Source organism: Rhinatrema bivittatum, chromosome 12 (assembly GCF_901001135.1).
Source record: "Rhinatrema bivittatum chromosome 12, aRhiBiv1.1, whole genome shotgun sequence".
Lineage (NCBI taxonomy): Eukaryota > Metazoa > Chordata > Amphibia > Gymnophiona > Rhinatrematidae > Rhinatrema > Rhinatrema bivittatum.
In genome coordinates, this window is record NC_042626.1 from 3,681,000 (window position 1) to 3,703,488 (window position 22,489).

Genomic DNA, 22,489 nt, shown 5'->3' on the forward strand with positions numbered 1-22,489 from the left:
TGTGCTCTCTTGCACTTCCTCTGTATTCTCTTAAGCTTCCTTTGTGAAGAGGGTGATATCTTCCTCTGTGCTCTCTTGAGCTTCCTCTGTGGTTGGTTCCAGGGAAAATGACTATACTTATTCTGTAGTGAGTTGTAAATTTAGGAGGATCTCTGCACCTTTGTTACAGTGACCATGCCAACCGAGCTGGCTTTTTAAATCTGCACAGATATCTTTTTATGTATATATGCTGAGATAAGTTAAAACCAGATGCATTTGTACTATAAAGACAGACATTTAAAATCCAGTGTGTGCGTTCCTTCTTCCTCAATAATAAATCTATGCAGTCAGTAATCCTAGCACCCTGCAGAGTCCTCCTACAGGACATTCTTCTCACACCACAGGGTGCACTGGAAGAGAAACTGCCTGATCTGGAGATGCTCTGGGAACAGTGTTTGAGAGGAAGGAAGGAGAAGACAAGATGACATTTGTTAATAAGGCTGGTAACTCTTGCAGAGTGGAGATATAATGCTTTCCAGCCAGGCAGGGCCTCTTCTGCAGATCTGCTCTACGGGAAAGGTTTGACTTTGCATCTCCAGGCTGGAGCCTGAAGAGCCGATTATTAATCTCTCTCATCTGTGCTTTTCTTTTCCTGACTTAGATCTTTTTGATTAAGTTTTCATGCGACTGCATTTCTGTATTTGGGCAGTCTTTTGATACCCCAGATTTTGAATCTTGAGCAATGTTAACAAATCTATGGATTTGGGATTTTTGAAATAACTTCACGAGGCGGAAGCTGACTGTCCAAATCAATCTGATTCCGGTACCCCCAGCCCTGAATGGGGCCTGGACAGCGTCTTACTCAGCTCCCACTAAGGTTTTGGATGAAGTGTGTGAAAGCCTTCGACCTGCTGTTCAGAGGGGGAGAAGAGACAGAGGAGGATGTGGAAGGGAGGGGAAGACTGGCATCAGACCTTCCTTGGAGGTGCCCGAGGGATGGGAGCCGAGTTCTGGGGGAGGTTCCCGTGAGACTGGGTGTGCAGCTGCCAGTTCTGGCTGTGGGTGCAGTATTCAGCTGAAAGCTCCTTCACTGGGTCTAGAAAAAGGGACTTTGTATTGAGTTTATCGCCAAAGTTGGGTCCTGTGGCTGGGCCTGTGAAGAGACTGATGACAGCCAGAGTCTGAAGGCCACAAAAAAGGACTCTCAGTCGCTTCCTCGCCTTATTACTGCTGCAAACCGCATTAGAGGAAGAGGCTGCAGCATTACTGCTCCCTGAGTGCTCTCAGCAGATGCAATACCGTGTGCCGTGGCTAGCACACGGCTTAACATGCGATTGGACGCGCGTTTTGACATGTGTCCATAACCCCTCATACAATACGGGAATTAGTGCATCCGAAATGCGCGTCCAAACCACCGAGTAGTTAACAGCGCTCATCATATGTAAATTCCATGTAGATGAGGCTATTAGCTAATTCCCGAGATGCAAAACATTTACCACGCGCCAATGTGCCCATTGCAATACGGCAAATTTAATGCCAGCCCAGGTCCGGCGTAAAGGTCTCCCGCGCTGAAGGGCTCATTGATAAATACAAAAACTCCTGCTTTCTGTGATTCCTCCTATTGTCACAGTACTAAGAGGAGGAACCACAGAAAGCAGATTCCCGTAAAAAAAAAAGAGTGTCTGGGGAAAAAAAAAGATAATTCTGGGGGCCCAATATCCACACAGACAAGATCCACGGCCCAGTGCCTGTGTCCTGTGTGTGACTCTGGGGGCCCAATATCCACACAGACAAGATCCACGGCCCAGTGCCTGTGTCCTGTGTGTGACTATGGGGGCCCAATATCCACACAGACAAGATCCACGGCCCAGTGCCTGTGTCCTGTGTGTGACTATGGGGGCCCAATATCCACACAGACAAGATTCACGGCCCAGTGCCTGTGTCCTGTGTGTGACTATGGGGGCCCAATATCCACACAGACAAGATCCACAGCCCAGTGCCTGTGTCCTGTGTGTGACTCTGGGGGCCCCAATATCCACACAGACAAGATCCACGGCCCAGTGCCTGTGTCCTGTGTGTGACTCTGGGGGCCCAATATCCACACAGACAAGATCCACGGCCCAGTGCCTGTGTCCTGTGTGTGACTATGGGGGCCCAATATCCACACAGACAAGATTCACGGCCCAGTGCCTGTGTCCTGTGTGTGACTATGGGGGCCCAATATCCACACAGACAAGATTCACGGCCCAGTGCCTGTGTCCTGTGTGTGACTCTGGGGGCCCCATATCCACACAGACAAGATCCACGGCCCAGTGCCTGTGTCCTGTGTGTGCCTATGGTGGCAGCGGGAGAACATGGACGCTCGAGCCCTGAGCCACCTCTCCTGTGTGCCCCATGCTGAGGGACGCACAAGTTTCCCTAGCGACCCCTCACTTAAATAGTGCATCGCGTGCCCAGGAGAGATGGCTGGGCAGGCATTAAGAGAACGGGCGCTCAACAGTGAGCTCAGAAACATCTCTGACACCTCTAAATGACATCATTCAAAAGAGCAAGGTAAGCAACCAAAGCTCAGTGGAAGTGGACGCATCTCTCACCATTGTCTCACTTGTTTGCAAAGTTTTGGGCCTGACAAGAAGACAATTTGATGTGCTTTTGGTGAGAGAAGGAGAGACAAGAAAGGATCCTAGCCCAGACCTCTTCACAACCCTACTGTCCAAGTCTTTTAGCTGACAGTTTTAATAAACGATGTAAGCCGTGTGAGTTAGTAATTGTCTTGCTAGAAAAGTCATTAATTTGGCAGAAACCATACTTAATGCATCATGTTCTTGGTTATCCAGTGAGGGTTGGAAGCTGCTGGCCCTCCACAGGTGGGATTGAACTCCCGGCTCATATCTTGAAATGCTAATGCCAGATTGTTGTTTGATAGTGGAGTGGAGAGGAGTAGTCTAATGGTTGGGGCAGTGGAATGAGAGCCAGGGAGTCCTAGTGATGTTCCTTGTGACCTTGGACAAATCACCTCACTCTTCATAGCATCAGGTACAAGCTTGAAGGTGAATTTTCAAAACATTGTGTGCATAAAAGATAGAATCTACACGCATAAGTAGCCTCTCCTCACACGTGCCATATTTTATAAAATATAGAATCTACACGCATAAGTAGCCTCTACTCGCACGTGCCATATTTTATAAAATATAGAATCTACGCGCATAAGTAGCCTCTCCTCGCACGTGCCATATTTTATAAAATATAGAATCTACGCGCATAAGTAGCCTCTCCTCGCACGTGCCATATTTTATAAAATATAGAATCTACGCGCAGAAGTAGCCTCTCCTCGCACGTGCCATATTTTATAAAATATAGAATCTACGCGCAGAAGTAGCCTCTCCTCGCACGTGCCATATTTTATAAAATATAGAATCTACGCGCAGAAGTAGCCTCTCCTCGCACGTGCCATATTTTATAAAATATAGAATCTACGCGCAGAAGTAGCCTCTCCTCGCACGTGCCATATTTTATAAAATATAGAATCTACGCGCATAAGTAGCCTCTCCTCGCACGTGCCATATTTTATAAAATATAGAATCTACGCGCATAAGTAGCCTCTCCTCGCACGTGCTCTATTTTATAAAATATAGAATCTACATGCATAGTGAGGTGGAGGTGAGAGGAAGCTCTGCTGAGGGACTTATTACCTCTTTTCTTCAAATTCCTCGGCAAAACTGAAATAAGTTTCAATTCTTCAGAGTTCGTGGAGCTACTTCCTGGTTGTGACATCACGGAAGCGGGACTTCCTCGACCGATAAAATCCGACGCCCTGCGGCGCGTCGATGTCGCTGGCGTGTCGCCAAAGGGGCACGCGGCTTTGACTGGTTGATCCCGTCTGAGAGAATATTTGAAGCGTGAGAAGACTCTGGAGACTGTTTAATAGTATAAAAGTGAGTAAAGGAACTTAACTTTCTCTCCCAAGCCTCCACTCGTGAAGTTTAATTGAAATAGAATTGAGTATTGGTTGGAAAGGCAATAACGGGATAATAAACTGTATATTGGTTTACTAATGCCTCATACTAATGCCTCATACTTTGCACTTTCATGTATATAGTTATAGTTATATTCCATAGCATCTACCCATTGATGCCTGTTATATGTAAGGGCTCCTCCCAAAAATTTATTTATATGTTGCCTAGTTCATCGTATTATATTATGTTATCTGTTATATGTTATATGTACGGGCACTGCCCAATGGTTTTTTGTTCACTGTGAACCGATACGATGTGCGAACGGATTTCGGTATAAAAGAAATGTTAAATAAATAAATAAATAAATAAATAAATAAATAAATAATACCAAGCAGAAGGCCAAAGTCAGGGAGATGTCAACATCATCCCCTGTACTATTGGCCTCCCAACCTCGGATACCTGCCTTTTTCGCCTCCACAGCAGGAATGGAACCGGTGGTACAGGTCGCTCGAGGTGTAGGCACTGAGCAAATGCCACCCTCCCTGACCGAAACATCTTTGAGCCCTGGTGCCCCTACAACTCCTCCTCCATCTTGTCAGATTTCTTCAGATTTTATGGGATTGCAAGATGAATTACAAGGGAAAGCAGAAGGAACCCCTTCCACAACAGGGGGGACGGAGTCAAGAAGCCCTGAAATTGTTTTACAACTGGATAAACCAACTGTAATAACTATGGATACTCTTTGGGACGCTATAAAAGCTTTAGTCTGCTGTACTAAATCTTATAAGAATAACAACTGACTCTACTCAGCAATTTTAAGAATATTAAACATAAGAAAATGCCATACTGGGTCAGACCAAGGGTCCATCAAGCCCAGCATCCTGTTTCCAACAGTGGCCAATCCAGGCCATAAGAACCTGGCAAGTACCCAAAAACTAAGTCTATTCCATGTTACCATTGCTAATGGCAGTGGCTATTCTCTAAGTGAACTTAATAGCAGGTAATGGACTTCTCCTCCAAGAACCTATCCAATCCTTTTTTAAACACAGCTATACTAACTGCACTAACCACATCCTCTGGCAACAAATTCCAGAGTTTAATTGTGCGTTGAGTAAAAAAGAATTTTCTCCGATTAGTTTTAAATGTGCCCCATGCTAACTTCATGGAGTGCCCCCTAGTCTTTCTACTATCCGAAAGAGTAAATAACCGATTCACATCTACCCGTTCTAGACCTCTCATGATTTTAAACACCTCTATCATATCCCCCCTCAGTCGTCTCTTCTCCAAGCTGAAAAGTCCTAACCTCTTTAGTTTTTCCTCATAGGGGAGCTGTTCCATCCCTTTTATCATTTTGGTTGCCCTTCTCTGTACCTTCTCCATCGCAACTATATCTTTTTTGAGATGCGGCGACCAGAATTGTACACAGTATTCAAGGTGCGGTCTCACCATGGAGCGATACAGAGGCATTATGACATTTTCCGTTTTATTCACCATTCCCTTTCTAATAATTCCCAACATTCTGTTTGCTTTTTTGACTGCCGCAGCACCCTGAACCGACGATTTCAATGTGTTATCCACTATGATGCCTAGATCTCTTTCTTGGGTTGTAGCACCTAATATGGAACCCAACATTGTGTAATTATAGCATGGGTTATTTTTCCCTATATGCATCACCTTGCACTTATCCACATTAAATTTCATCTGCCATTTGGATGCCCAATTTTCCAGTCTCACAAGGTCTTCCTGCAATTTATCACAATCTGCTTGTGATTTAACTACTCTGAACAATTTTGTGTCATCTGCAAATTTGATTATCTCACTCGTCCAATTCTGAAGTTAAGACTCAACAAATGGAGACGTGTATTGATAAATTAGAGAGACAGCAGCAGAAATTCACCAGAGCAGAAATTATCTATGATAAAAAATTAGAAGTTCTGGAGAACTCCTTTAAATATCTAAATCTCAGGGTAATAAACTTCCCAAAGCATGATCTAATTTCTCCATATGAAATGCTTAAAGAATATATGGTAGAAATTTTAAAAATTCCTCAATCTACCATTCCTACTATTTCAAAGATATACTATGTAAACCTAAGAGGAATCCCTACTCAAACTAGTATTCAAAGACAAAATTCTTTGAATTTAATGGGGGTAATTGAATCAAATATAGATTCAGTTATTACAAATAGATCAGTATTGCATGTATCTTTTTCATTTGCAATAGAGATTTGGTATTTAAAGCATATATGAGAGATAGGGAGGTTTCCTTTCATGGTGCCAGAATTTGGATATACCCTGATTTATCAAAGCAATCTCTAGACAGGAGGAAAAAATTCCTAGATTTAAGAACAGAAGTAGAAGCAAAGGGTGGAAAAATGTTACCCCCATCTTGAGCAACCTCCACTGGCTACCCATCAAACAGAGAATCCTATATAAAACCTTAACCATCATTCACAAAGCAATTCATAACGTCGCACCTATATCTCTACAAACTCAACTTCGCCCACACTTATCTTCCAGACCCATCAGAAGCGCCTACAAAGGCACATTAGTCGCAGCGCCTGCCAAATCAACACTAAGAAAAAGAGCGCTCTCCACTGCGGGACCACACCAATGGAATGCACTCCCACCAGACCTACGACTCGAACCCAATCTACCAGAGTTCAAAAAAAGGTTAAAAACTTGGCTCTTCAGGCAAGCGTTCCAATTCCCAGAGTGTAACTAGGCACCTACTCCTGACCTTCAGACCCAACCATTGCAGGATGTCACTAACACCTTGACACTTAATTTCATTCCCGTACTTGCTTATTCGGATGTCTATTTAAAAGTCTTTATTCACCTTTATATAACCGCTTACTGTAGACCATATACGCTACTAAAGTTGCTTGAAAAAAGGTGAACACACACATACTTTTCAATACACGAATAAGGTTATTTGTTATTTGGTTAAATATTATTATTACATTCTATGTTCCTTGTAATAATGTTCAATGGTTGATTGTTATTGTTTCAATGTTCTATGTAAAAAAAACCCCGGTCTAACCTCCCAGACCAGGGCAACCTTCTCGTTACATGTAAACCGGATTGATTTGTATTGCATACAGGAATTCCGGTATATAAAAATTAAAAATAAATAAAAATAAAAATGTTATTAAAATTCCCCTGCAAACGTGCCATATTTTATAAAATATAGAATCTACATGCATAAGTAGCCTCTCCTCGCACGTGCCATATTTTATAAAATATAGAATCTACACGCATAAGTAGCCTCTCCTCGCATGTGCCATATTTTATAAAATATAGAATCTACACGCATAAGTAGCCTCTCCTCGCACGTGCCATACTTTATAAAATATAGAATCTACACGCATAAGTAGCCTCTCCTCGCACGTGCCATACTTTATAAAATATAGAATCTACACGCATAAGTAGCCTCTCCTCGCACGTGCCATATTTTATAAAATATAGAATCTACATACATAAGTAGCCTCTCCTCACACGTGCCATACTTTATAAAATATAGAATCTACATGCATAAGTAGCCTCTCCTCGCACGTGCCATACTTTATAAAATATAGAATCTACATGCATAAGTAGCCTCTCCTCGCACGTGCCATACTTTATAAAATATAGAATCTACACGCATAAGTAGCCTCTCCTCGCACGTGCCATACTTTATAAAATATAGAATCTAGACGCATAAGTAGCCTCTCCTCGCACGTGCCATACTTTATAAAATATAGAATCTACATGCATAAGTAGCCTCTCCTCGCACGTGCCATACTTTATAAAATATAGAATCTACGCGCATAAGTAGCCTCTCCTCGCACGTGCCATACTTTATAAAGTATAGAATCTACATGCATAAGTAGCCTCTCCTCGCACGTGCCATACTTTATAAAATATAGAATCTACGCGCATAAGTAGCCTCTCCTCGCACGTGCCATACTTTATAAAATATAGAATCTACGCGCATAAGTAGCCTCTCCTCGCACGTGCCATACTTTATAAAATATAGAATCTACGCGCATAAGTAGCCTCTCCTCGCACGTGCCATACTTTATAAAATATAGAATCTACATGCATAAGTAGCCTCTCCTCACACGTGCCATACTTTATAAAATATAGAATCTACATGCATAAGTAGCCTCTCCTCACACGTGCCATATTTTATAAAATATAGAATCTACACGCATAAGTAGCCTCTACTCACACGTGCTCTATTTTATAAAATATAGAATGTACACGCATAAGTAGCCTCTCCTCACACGTGCCATACTTTATAAAATATAGAATCTAGACGCATAAGTAGCCTCTCCTCGCACGTGCCATACTTTATAAAATATAGAATCTACATGCATAAGTAGCCTCTCCTCGCACGTGCCATACTTTATAAAATATAGAATCTACACGCATAAGTAGCCTCTCCTCGCACGTGCCATACTTTATAAAATATAGAATCTAGACGCATAAGTAGCCTCTCCTCGCACGTGCCATACTTTATAAAATATAGAATCTACATGCATAAGTAGCCTCTCCTCGCACGTGCCATACTTTATAAAATATAGAATCTACATGCATAAGTAGCCTCTCCTCACACGTGCCATACTTTATAAAATATAGAACCTACATGCATAAGTAGCCTCTCCTCGCACGTGCCATACTTTATAAAATATAGAATCTACATGCATAAGTAGCCTCTCCTCACACGTGCCATACTTTATAAAATATAGAATCTACATGCATAAGTAGCCTCTCCTCGCACGTGCCATATTTTATAAAATATAGAATCTAGACGCATAAGTAGCCTCTCCTCGCACGTGCCATACTTTATAAAATATAGAACCTACATGCATAAGTAGCCTCTCCTCGCACGTGCCATACTTTATAAAATATAGAATCTACATGCATAAGTAGCCTCTCCTCACACGTGCCATACTTTATAAAATATAGAACCTACATGCATAAGTAGCCTCTCCTCACACGTGCCATACTTTATAAAATATAGAATCTACGCGCATAAGTAGCCTCTCCTCGCACGTGCCATATTTTATAAAATATAGAATCTACGCGCATAAGTAGCCTCTCCTCGCACGTGCCATATTTTATAAAATATAGAATCTACGCGCATAAGTAGCCTCTCCTCACACGTGCCATACTTTATAAAATATAGAATCTACATGCATAAGTAGCCTCTCCTCACACGTGCCATACTTTATAAAATATAGAATCTAGACGCATAAGTAGCCTCTCCTCGCACGTGCCATACTTTATAAAATATAGAATCTAGACGCATAAGTAGCCTCTCCTCGCACGTGCCATACTTTATAAAATATAGAACCTACATGCATAAGTAGCCTCTCCTCGCACGTGCCATACTTTATAAAATATAGAACCTACATGCATAAGTAGCCTCTCCTCGCACGTGCCATACTTTATAAAATATAGAACCTACATGCATAAGTAGCCTCTCCTCGCACGTGCCAAACTTTATAAAATATAGAACCTACATGCATAAGTAGCCTCTCCTCGCACGTGCCATACTTTATAAAATATAGAATCTACGCGCATAAGTAGCCGTCATATTTTATAAAAGTTGAACATATGCGCATATGCGCTCATTCACAAGCACATTATGGGGTAGATTTTCAAACCAGTGCATGGGCGTACATGTGTGCGCACAGTTAGAAAATCAGGGGTCGGCGCGCGAAAGGGGTGCACACTAGTGCACCCCTTGCGCGTCCCGACGCTTGAGGGCTTCCCTTGTTACCTTCCCCCTAACCTAACCTTCCCACCCTTTCCCCTAACCTTTACCCCTCCTAGCCCTACTCTAACCCCCCCCCCCCCCCCCCCAAATTCTTGTCCAACCTTTTGCGCAGGTTGTGCACGCCGGCAGCCTGCTGGCACTCGATCCTCCAACACAGTGACAAATGGCCACTGTGTCGGAGGCCTCTGGCCGTGCCCTCGGATTGCCCCACCCTGGACCACCCCTTTTTGGAAGCCCCAGGACTTACATGCGTGCTGGGGCTTTACGCATGTCGCCGGGCCTTTTGAAAATAGGCCCGGCACGCATAAAGTTTTGAAAATCCGGCCCTATGTGTTTAAAAAAGGCGAGGCCTATGGGGCTTCCAAGACAGGGCCAACACTTACACACCTACACCTGCTAATTACCTGGTATCAGCGGCGGATTCACGATGTCGGACCGGCCCGGGTATTCGCGGCCCAGGGCACATCACGTGGTCTGCCGAGCGCAGCTCTGTCAAGGCCGCGCACAACAGACCACATGACTGGAGCGATCGGCCTGCCGGGGAATGCCCTATCCCCCGATAGGCCAATCCGCCCCTGCCTGGCATGCATGATCTTAAACATGTTCATCATGTGCTATTGACTGGGTGAGGGGTCTGGGGGAAGTGGCAGGAGTTCAGTCCTCGATGGCCCGGAGAAGGACTGGGGAACTGGTGCAGTAACTGATAATTTCACTTGTGTGTGTTTAAAATTAGCCGACTTATGCAAGTAAGTCCTAGTTTATCTTCATGCATAAAATATACACAAGTATGCGCATACAATCCATTGATAGAGGTGGTTTCAATGCATTGCATGTATTCACGTGTAAGCCTACATATGTTGCACTGAAAACAGAATCTAGCCCCACCTAAGCTGATGAACAGTGCATACATGTGGTTTGCTTTCAGCTATTTACAGAGTTTGATTGATACATATGTGCTTGCTTGGTAAGAATGTTTGACCCTCATGAAGATGGTTGTTCTGTTGGGGCAGATTAAGCATTTTTTGCTAGAAGCTGTGTCATGATGGTTTGCAAAATATACATACAGCATTGACTGGATAAGTATAAGTTTCTCTTCTGTTGGGGAATTATTCATTTCTTGTGTTTTGCTGAATAATTAATAATAAACAATGGGGCCGCTGTGTTTATTTGATGAATGGGTAAATGCCTGAAGCCAGTTGCGTGGCAAGAGACATCAGATCAACGCCTGTACTTTTGCCAGACATCTGTCACACCCTCTTCATTATTTCTATTTGTTGGCAATAAGGTTTTTAATTATTGCTATCAAAAATAGTGATAGACCTCTGTTTTCCTTTACATGTACTGCTGCATGGCTGAATTACGCATATTTATGAAATGTGCACATATTTGTGTGTGTTATAAAATAAACGTTCAATTCTTTGAATGTTCACCTCTGGTACTGTAAGCCCCCTGGGGACAGGGAGAGACCTGCTGTACCTGAATGAAACTCACCTTGAGCTGCCATGAGAAGGTGTGAGCTGAGCAAATAAGTTAAGTCTTCATTAGTTCAAATTAAAATCAGGCATGAAACGACAATTCTAACCTGTGACTCGATAATTGTCCCCCTGAAGAGATGATCATTTTCTAGACTGGCAAAATTAATTGTTCAGAGTCTCAGGGGTATGGGCGGAAGTGAAAGGGCACTGGAGCTCAGCTGCCATGCACCTTGCTGTGATCCTGTCCACTTATCTGCAGGTAGAGAGAGAGTGAGGGAAAGCAGTGTTCAGAGCTGGAGGAATGCCGGGTGCAGAGGGAGTCACAGCAAGGAGGAGCTGATAATGCCTTGCTACTGGTCAGTGAGGAGACCTCACCTAGAATATTGTGCCCAGTGCTGGAGACAGGCTCAAGGACTCCCAAAATGGTGCGGGTTCTACCTATGAACCTAACTATGGAGCGTATATCAGACATTTAATACCTCTGAGGTATATTGGGCAAAAGAGCAAACCTTTATCAGTGGAAAGGAATAATGTAAGGACATGGAGCAGCCTCCTATGGGACAAAAACACACCTGAGTGAAGCTAGGATGGAAGGGGAAAGAGCCGTGAAGACATAAACTGCCCCTACATTTCATTGAACCTCACTCCTGCCCTGCAGCACCCCCTGCTATTCCAGTACTGAGACCCTCACACACAGCTCTGCCAATGCACCTCACTCCTGCCCTGCAGCACCCCCTGCTATTCCAGTACTGCGACCCTCACACACAGCTCTGCCAATGCACCTCACTCCTGCCCTGCAGCTCCCCCTGCTATTCCAGTACTGAGACCCTCACACGCAGCTCTGCCCATGCACCTCACTCCTGCCCTGCAGCACCCCCTGCTATTCTAGTATTGAGACCCTCACACGCAGCTCTGCCCATGCACCTCACTCCTGCCCTGCAGCACCTCCTGCTATTCCAGTACTGAGACCCTCACACACAGCTCTGCCAATGCACCTCACTCCTGCCCTGCAGCACCCCCTGCTATTCCAGTACTGAGACCCTCACACACAGCTCTGCCAATGCACCTCACTCCTGCCCTGCAGCACCCCCTGCTATTCCAGTACTGAGACCCTCACACACAGCTCTGCCAATGCACCTCACTCCTGCCCTGCAGCACCTCCTGCTATTCCAGTACTGAGACCCTCACACACAGCTCTCCCAATGCACCTCACTCCTGCCCTGCAGCACCTCCTGCTATTCCAGTACTGAGACCCTCACACACAGCTCTGCCAATGCACCTCACTCCTGCCCTGCAGCACCTCCTGCTATTCCAGTACTGAGACCCTCACACACAGTTCTCCCAATGCTCCTCACTCCTGCCCTGCAGCACCTCCTGCTATTCCAGTACTGAGACCCTCACACACAGCTCTGCCAATGCACCTCACTCCTGCCCTGCAGCACCCCCTGCTATTCCAGTACTGAGACCCTCACACACAGCTCTGCCAATGCACCTCACTCCTGCCCTGCAGCACCTCCTGCTATTCCAGTACTGAGACCCTCACACACAGCTCTGCCAATGCACCTCACTCCTGCCCTGCAGCACCTCCTGCTATTCCAGTACTGAGACCCTCACACACAGTTCTCCCAATGCTCCTCACTCCTGCCCTGCAGCACCTCCTGCTATTCCAGTACTGAGACCCTCACACACAGCTCTGCCCATGCACCTCACTCCTGCCCTGCAGCACCCCCTGCTATTCCAGTACTGAGACCCTCACACACAGCTCTGCCAATTCACCTCACTCCTGCCCTGCAGCACCTCCTGCTATTCCAGTACTGAGACCCTCACACACAGCTCTGCCAATGCTCCTCACTCCTGCCCTGCAGCACCCCCTGCTATTCATGTACTGAGACCCTCACACACAGCTCTGCCAATGCACCTCACTCCTGCCCTGCAGCACCGCCTGCTATTCCAGTACTGAGACCCTCACACACAGCTCTGCCCATGCACCTCACTCCTGCCCTGCAGCACCCCTGCTATTCCAGTACTGAGACCCTCACACACAGCTCTGCCTATGCACCTCACTCCTGCCCTGCAGCACCCCCTGCTATTCCAGTACTGAGACCCTCACACACAGCTCTGCCTATGCACCTCACTCCTGCCCTGCAGCACCCCCTGCTATTCCAGTACTGAGACCCTCACACACAGCTCTGCCTATGCACCTCACTCCTGCCCTGCAGCACCCCCTGCTATTCCAGGACTGAGACCCTCACACACAGCTCTGCCAATGCACCTCACTCCTGCCCTGCAGCACCCCCTGCTATTCCAGTACTGAGACCCTCACACACAGCTCTGCCAATGCACCTCACTCCTGCCCTGCAGCACCTCTGCTATTCCAGGACTGAGACCCTCACACACAGCTCTGCCAATGCACCTCACTCCTGCCCTGTAGCACCCCCTGCTATTCCAGGACTGAGACCCTCACACACAGCTCTGCCAATGCACCTCACTCCTGCCCTGCAGCACCCCCTGCTATTCCAGTACTGAGACCCTCACACACAGCTCTGCCCATGCACCTCACTCCTGCCCTGCAGCACCCCCTGCTATTCCAGTACTGAGACCCTCACACACAGCTCTGCCAATGCTCCTCACTCCTGCCCTGTAGCACCCCCTGCTATTCCAGGACTGAGACCCTCACACACAGCTCTGCCAATGCTCCTCACTCCTGCCCTGCAGCACCCCCTGCTATTCCAGTACTGAGACCCTCACACACAGCTCTGCCAATGCACCTCACTCCTGCCCTGCAGCACCCCCTGCTATCCCAGTACTGAGACCCTCACACACAGCTCTGCCAATGCTCCTCACTCCTGCCCTGCAGCACTGGGTGTCAACAATGAACTTTAGCACATTTGACGTGGGGATGTGAGCAGCTGCCTATTAAACGATTCCTCTCCTCCAGTGTCTGGAGGGTATGGCCCAGTCTGCCTGGGACTAGAAGATGCCCTTAGGCCCAGGTGGGGTGAAAACCTGGAACAAGCAGGGTCTTTGCTTTGCAGAATGGAAGAGAAACAGAAATGCAGCCCCTGTAGAGAATGCTCCGATGATTTGCAGGTCAGCAGGAATGTGAGAGGATCACCAGATACAGGCAGAAAGCAGAGAAATTGCACGGCTGCCCAGTTACCATGACAACCGGGGAGCAAGGCACTGCCTGAGCCTGGCGGCGCTTTGTTCTGCTGAAGGAATGCATTTCATACTCGGTCCACAGAGCCTGGGGAGAGGATTGAAGTTCTTTGCATCCTCAGACTACGTCTGGGTCTGGAGGGCTGCAGTGAATGTGCTTGGGGTCTGTTTGCATGCATATCCGTTCCCGCCCCGCTATGAGAACAAGACAGTGCGGAGGGGCCATTTTAGGTGAGGATGAGGAGCTGGGGGGAGGGCAGAGCTGGGAGTGACTGCTGCCTTTCTGTTTTCTGCATTCATGTCACTGGGGGGGTGTCAGATAGGCAAGAGTGGACTCCCCCTTCACATGGGGTGGGGAAGGGACTGGAAGAGGCAGGAGAGCACTGGCAGCTTCTGCAGGTCGGCAAGATTAATTAGTGTGTCTAACATTACAGAAAAGGAACAGCCCTGCCTGCCAAAGATGTAAATTACTCAAAATGCCAATATGTCATTAGGAAGGGGAATAAAAAGTGGCGTTTCCATGGCAACTGAGATGTAGAGCAGGGGGTGATGCTAGCTCCTTCCCTCTCTCCCCATTCAGCCTTCCTGCTGCCCCTGTTCTCCTGGAGATACAGGGGCCAAGCCCGGGAGCAGGATAACCCGGCTGAGCTGGAGACTTCCAGAAGCCTCACACGTGGCCTTCCAAGCTTTTAGTCTTCTTTCCTAATGGAAGAAGGCTTATGAGACTGAAGAAGTGGGACTGGTCTATGTGTCTGGTGGCAAGAAACATGAGAGCAGAAACGTCTGTCCATCCACACCAGCTGCTCTCCTCTGCAATCTCTTCCCCTTCCTCACAGATCCCCTCCTTCTCTCCACCCCCTCCATGCACCCACCTGTCCGTGCATTCCCTCCTAAGGGCTGTGTTTAGAGTCCTATCCGCACCGCATTTTCAGGACATGTCTCGGGTATTTTTCAGATCCACGAATGTGTGTCATGGAGAGCAGCCTCCATCGTTCTTCTTGTGCTCTGCGGTTCTGGTCTGGGTAGTGCTACCAGATCCACTGGGATGCTGGCCAGGAGGGGCTGCACTTCTAGCATTTGCAGTGAGAGACGTGGAGATCCTTGGTAGGATCCCATGCATGCTCTGCAGCTCTGTGCATAGGAAGAGAAAGCAGCAGAACGAATCCCTTACCAGTACTGGGCTCTACCAAACAAACCGTTTCAAACTATTGAGAGATGCAGCCCCACCTAGATTAACACAGCAGACGTAAAACTAATCTGGAAGGCTGTGAGACTGAAGCTGGTTTTGTGATGTGGGCTCAAATGCTTTGAGTCTTTCTCTTCTAGTAATGTGGCGATATTTTGGAGTGTGGCTTCTTGTAACTAAACTGAAGGCCACACTTTCCCACAGATATAAAAGAGGAGGGAACAGCTGGTAAATGCCAGAAGAAAGCTAAGAATAAGGCATCGATATTAATTGTATTGATCTCTTAGGATTTATTATTCGCCTTTCTGAAGAATCATTCAGCCAAAGTGAGGCTGCACACCTTAAGTGAGACGATAAATCAGGTGAGTAGGGGTAAAACAAGCAGAGGGATAAAGCCCTTAAAAATGCAAGCAAGGTAAACAAAGGAGCAACAGAGAGCACAGAAGAAGTGAGGTGGGATGTGAGCAGTCACCAGCAGGACACTTGCTGGCATCATCACCCATGCTTTCTGAACTGAAGGAGTCCTGGATTTGCAAAGAGGTCCAGAGGGTGCCGGCAGCTCTGGAGAAGCTTGGATCTTTTGATTTATTTTCTTGCTGAATGGCTTCCTAGGAGGTCCTGGGGAGGCTAAGGGTATAACAGCAGGCCTGGCTGATTGTACTCACTGAGGCAAACGTTCATGAGGATGACCACTTTGAAAATCTTCAGCTAATAGGCCAAGTGTGTGCAGAAACCTAAGCCTGCTGCAAGCAGAGTGTAACTTGTGCAGTGTAACTTAACTTTCCAAACGAAAAGGTATGTGGGCAAATTGCAGCTCTGCCCATGTCCACCCCCAACCCCAGAAGGTATGTGTAAAGTGTATGCAAAACTGGGGTATGCGCGTGATTGTATGCAAAAACCGGGGTATGCGCGTGATTTTATGCAAAAACCGGGGTTTGCGCGTGATTGTATGCAAAAACCGGGGTTTGCGCATGATGTTATGCAAAAACTGGGGTACGCGCATGATTTTATGCAAAAATCAGGGTACGCGCATGATTGTATGCAAAAATCGGGGTATGCGCATGATTTTATGCAAAAACTGGGGTACTCGCATGATTGTATGCAAAACTGGGGTACTCGCATGATGTTATGCAAAACTGGGGTACGCGCATGATTGTATGCATGTAAATGGCTTTGAGGATGACCCCCCCAGTGGCCGAGCAGAGCCAGAGACAACCGATCTTGAAGGTAATCTTACAGCTTGAAAGGATTTTAAATCTGACCGGTAACAGGTGTCGTCTGTGTAGAGTGGACAAAATGTGACCTTATCTCTTGCAACCCTCTAGCATGCAGGCTGTGCTCTTCTGAATGAGCTGGAGCTGATGTCAACTTCTCGTGTAGTGCATTACAGTGATCCAATTGTGAGGATATCATGGCCTGGACACAGTGATCAAGATTTGGGGGCTCACACTTAATGCTGAATCTAGCAAGATCTCAGGGCTCCTGTCCTGTAATTTTAAGGGGCATTCACAGTCCCTGAAATGGATTTTAATGTTGGGGACCTGCCTGCTCACATTATGAACCCAAAGAATATCTGTTTTGTTTGGGTTTGGGCATTCCTTTTGCCCCTTAAATTGACCTAATTAGCTGAGGTATACGTTGAACAAATCACTGACCTTGGTGAAAGATTGGGTAGATGCGGAATGCAAATTTAGCAAAGGTTTTAGAGAAAGTTGCTTCACTTAAAAAGTCCTGTGCCCTACACACAAACGTTCTCCTTGCTACATTCCAGAACTGCGCTCCCAAAAGCAACAATGGCAAAAATTAGAACAAAGATAGTGGAAATCCCAGGTAGAGGACACACATGGCAAGATAGCACAAAGCTTTCTCAGCACCCAAACAAACACTATTTCTCCCAATGCATTGAACAGACCTCAGGTTCATTCAAGATTGGCCTTCTACAAGTCTCCTCCTCAACAGCATCAATCTGTTCTCTCAGAATGGAGCTGGAATGACTTTACCTCCTTGTTTGACAAGAAGATGAAGGGTTTTCGGCAGAACCTGCAGTCCTTTGCCAGTCGCCCAGGGAGGTAGCATTCTCAGAAGCTCAGCAGGCTGGGACTCATTCACTCCTCTCTTCCTCAGCCCATGCCCATCTAAGCTGGTGAAGCTGACCTCTCAGAAAAGGCTGCCCTCTCGACCAGGAGAAAGTGGAAAGTCCCGTTCCATATCAAACGTTCCCTTTCTGGGGAATCTCACAGAGCAGACGGTGTCTGGCTCATTCTCTGCTCTCTTTTGTATTCCGGAAGCACAGGCAGCTTTTTAAATAAAGTGCAGCTCCGTCCTCACTTTCTGCCACTTTCTACTCAGCTCTGCTCTATTGTTCTCCTCCTACACAAATACAGCTCTGGCCACCACGTCCTGATGGCAGGGAGCCAGGTGACTCTGATGTGACTACTGAATGGTCCTTCTAGCTGCCTCCACGAAGTCATATGCCACCTATTTCTCATCAAAGGACTCTCTTCGACCCTGATTCAGTCAGCGAGACTCTGATATAATAACATAATTTGAGAAGGCACTCCAGGGATCCCCAGGAACTCCTCCAGCACATCACTACCTTCAGCCTTCAATTCTCATCTGTAAGGCACGGGAGAGGATGGATATATTTTAAGAATGTGTTTCTTCTCAGCTCATTCCCAGGGCTGACGTGTCCTATAGGCAAACTTGCCTTTGCTGACACCCCCTCCATGGCATCCTCTCAGCTACTCACTGCCTCTCCCCCAGCATCTAACTCTCACCCTTTTCTGCTTCTCACTGTCACACTGGACAGCCATGGATCAGGCTATGTAGGTGCCTGAAGGCAGGGACTATGAGCGCTCAGTCCTGCTGCTGCTTCATCCCCCTCCTGTATGGGAAGGAGGCAGGTCCATGACATTGGCTCATAGGACCTGTGTTCAGGTACGTGCATGGCCCAGTATGTGTCTCTGTACTGTGCTGCATGCATCTAGTATACAAAAATGATAAAACGAGCAGTGCTTCAGCAATGATGGAGGCAGGGAGAGTGGGGAGGGAAGTATCATCAGCAGGGGTGGAAGCCTGGTGGGAAGTCAGTGATAGTGGTGATGGCTGGGGACAGAAGCAGGTTTTGAATTTGCATAGTGTGGCTAGAAACTTTGCATCACTCCTCGCCATACCAACCCATACCCACTTCTGCATGCAGGAGGGGCAGGGGTGGCTCTGGCATGGCACTGCCCCTGGGGTACATGTAGGTGTGTACATGAAGGTAAGTTCTGGCATGGCATTGCCCCTGGGGTACATGTAGGTGTGTACATGAAGGTAAGTTCTGGGATGGCACTACCCCTGGGGTACATGTAGGAGTGTACATGAAGGTAAGTTCTGGCATGGCATTGCCCCTGGGGTACATGTAGGTGTGTACATGAAGGTAAGTTCTGGGATGGCACTACCCCTGGGGTACATGTAGGAGTGTACATGAAGGTAAGGTCTGGGATGGCACTGCCCCTGGGGTACATGTAGGAGTGTACATGAAGGTAAGTTCTGGGATGGCACTACCCCTGGGGTACATGTAGAAGTGTACATGAAGGTAAGTTCTGGCATGGCACTGCCCCTGGGGTACATGTAGGAGTGCACATGAAGATATGTTCTGGGATGGCACTGCCCCTGGGGTACATGTAGGTGTGTACATGAAGATAAATTCTGGGATGGCACTGCCCCTGGAATACATGTAGGTGTGTACATGAAGGTAAATTCTGGGATGACACTGCCCCTGGGGTACATGTAGGTGTGTACATGAAGGTAAGTTCTGGGATGGCACTGCGCCCTGGGGCACATGTAGAAATGTACACGAAGGTAAGTTCTGGGATGGCACTGCCCCTGGGGTACATGTAGGTGTGTACATGAAGGTAAGTTCTGGGATAGCACTGCCCCTGGGGTACATGTAGGAATGTACACGAAGGTAAGTTCTGGTATGGCACTGCCCCTGGGGTACATGTAGAAGTGTACACGAAAGTAAGTTCTGGGATGGCACTGCCCTGGGGTACATGTAGGAGTGTACATGAAGGTAAGTTCTGGGATGGCACTACCCTGGGGTACATGTAGGAGTGTACATGAGGGTAAGTTCTGGGATGGCACTGCCCCTGGGGTACATGTAGGAATGTACACGAGGGTAAGTTCTGGGATGGCACTGCCCTGGGGTACATGTAGGTGTGTACATGAAGGTAAGTTCTGGGATGGCACTGCCCTGGGGTACATGTAGGAGTGTACATGAGGGTAAGTTCTGGGATGGCACTGCCCCTGGGGTACATGTAGGAGTGTACATGAAGGTAAGTTCTGGGATGGCACTACCCTGGGGTACATGTAGGAGTGTACATGAAGGTAAGTTCTGGGATGGCACTGCGCCCTGGGGCACATGTAGAAATGTACACGAAGGTAAGTTCTGGGATGGCACTGCCCCTGGGGTACATGTAGGTGTGTACATGAAGGTAAGTTCTGGGATAGCACTGCCCCTGGGGTACATGTAGGAATGTACACGAAGGTAAGTTCTGGTATGGCACTGCCCCTGGGGTACATGTAGAAGTGTACACGAAAGTAAGTTCTGGGATGGCACTGCCCTGGGGTACATGTAGGAGTGTACATGAAGGTAAGTTCTGGGATGGCACTACCCTGGGGTACATGTAGGAGTGTACATGAGGGTAAGTTCTGGGATGGCACTGCCCCTGGGGTACATGTAGGAATGTACACGAGGGTAAGTTCTGGGATGGCACTGCCCTGGGGTACATGTAGGAGTGTACATGAAGGTAAGTTCTGGGATGGCACTACCCTGGGGTACATGTAGGAGTGTACATGAGGGTAAGTTCTGGGATGGCACTGCCCCTGGGGTACATGTAGGAATGTACACGAGGGTAAGTTCTGGGATGGCACTGCCCTGGGGTACATGTAGGTGTGTACATGAAGGTAAGTTCTGGGATGGCACTGCCCTGGGGTACATGTAGGTGTGTACACGAAGGTAAGTTCTGGGATAGCACTGCCCCTGGGGTACATGTAGGAGTGTACATGAAGGTAAGTTCTGGGATGGCACTGCCCTGGGGTACATGTAGGTGTGTACACGAAGGTAAGTTCTGGGATGGCACTGCCCCTGGGGTACATGTAGGAGTGTACATGAAGGTAAGTTCTGGGATGGCACTGCCCTGGGGTACATGTAGGTGTGTACACGAAGGTAAGTTCTGGGATAGCACTGCCCCTGGGGTACATGTAGGAGTGTACACGAAGGTAAGTTCTGGGATGGCACTGCCCCTGGGGTACATGTAGGAGTGTACATGAAGGTAAGTTCTGGAATGGCACTACCCTGGGGTACATGTAGGAGTGTACACGAGGGTAAGTTCTGGGATGGGGGGAAGGTAGTGCTTGAAGTTTCCTGCTGCAGGAGAAACGTTTGCTCATCAGACCCGCGGTTTGTTATTCTCGCTCTGGCTCTTCCGATCCTGGAGTCTGTGAGTCCAGCTCTGCTCTCTCCCTAGCTGCAGCCTTGGTTTCCATTCCCTGCGCTCCTATGAGTAAGGAGGAGAGACATCTTCCTTTTAGTCTACAATTGTCTACATTTTCAGAGGAGGGGCCCGTCTTTCCGGACTGCAGAACTTCGGCCTGCTAAGAACTTTCTCCTGGTGGCCACAGCCATTTGCCAGGGGCTCTCAGGAGCCCCACGTTGAATAAGGATTGAGAAGCAGAGCTGAGGGGGCCGCTCCCCTCTGGTGGCGGTGGACGGCAATCGCTGCTGAGAAATCATGGAGCCTCCTCGTTCCGTGCCAGCGTCCAGCTCTGGCTTCGGGAGGTCGCCACGGTGGCGACAGAGGCTTCACGGAAGGACTGGGAGGTGTCTCCGGGATTACAGGCGTCCCCAGCAGCCGAGGGCAGCCGGAAGAAACCCTGCAGATCCCAGGGGCTGGGCTCCAAGCTCGGCTCTGCCCTAACCCCCTGTCCCTGCCTCAGTCCCCAGCTAACGGTGTCGGCGACCTCGCTGTCCTTCTGCCCCCGAAGCAGTCAGGTCGCCCAGGCGCCTAAATATGCTGCCGACTGCCGCCCAAGAGGAGGCTGGCGAGTGAAAGTGGCTTAGTCCCGGGAGAAAGGGCAGCACTTACCGGGCCGAACCGGGGCGGCTCTCGTCGTCCTGCTGCCTGGCTCCGTCTGGCTGGGCTCTTCTCGCTCCTCCTCTCTCTGCCCCTCACCCTGCTGCTCTCCACCCCAGCTCCCGGCGGGAGGGAGGGAGCTGCGCTTACGCGCTCCGCCCTCCCCCTCACTGCTCCTTTCGGAAGGGAATCGCATGCGCCAGGCTGCCCCTTCCTCCAGGGCTGCCCCCGGGACCTGCCCTGGCTGCTGCGATCCGGCGGGGGGAGAGCTCCTCCCTGGTGCCGGGAGCCTGGAGCTCCGCGGAGCCGCCGCCGCCGCCGCTGCTTCAGTACCACGGACAGCGCTGCTCGCAAGTGCCCGCCCGGAGGCAGGGGCCGTGCAAGACGGACCCCAAAGGGAGCCCCGCTCGGAACAAGTCTGTGGCGCCTTGATCGAGGGGCACACCAGGGGAGCACAAACCCGCACACACACACACACACACCTACACACACACACATCTACACACTCACACCTACACACACACCCCCCTACACACTCACACCTACACACACACACACACATCTACACACTCACACCTACACACACACACACACCTACACACACACACCTACACACACACACCACACACCCCTACACACACACACACCTACACATACACATACACACATCTACACACCTACACACACCTACACACTCACACCTACACCTACACACACCTACACACACACCTGCACACTCACACCTACACACACCCCCCCTACACACACACACCTACACACACACCCCCTACAAACACACACATACACCCCTACACACACACTTACACACACACACACACCACCTACACA

At 48.1% G+C, this 22,489-nt stretch overlaps 1 protein-coding gene across 1 annotated transcript in view; it reads right to left on the reverse strand.

The window, feature by feature from the left end:
- The window catches only part of LRRN2 (leucine rich repeat neuronal 2), a 47,593-nt gene extending 25,890 nt beyond the window's left edge, over positions 1 to 21,703 (reverse strand). Inside the window, exon 1 of the mRNA XM_029573861.1 lies at positions 21,653 to 21,703. The gene's annotated coding sequence lies outside the window, so the exon portion shown is untranslated. The remainder of the gene's footprint in view (positions 1 to 21,652) is intronic.
- Positions 21,704 to 22,489: the final 786 nt, after the last annotated feature.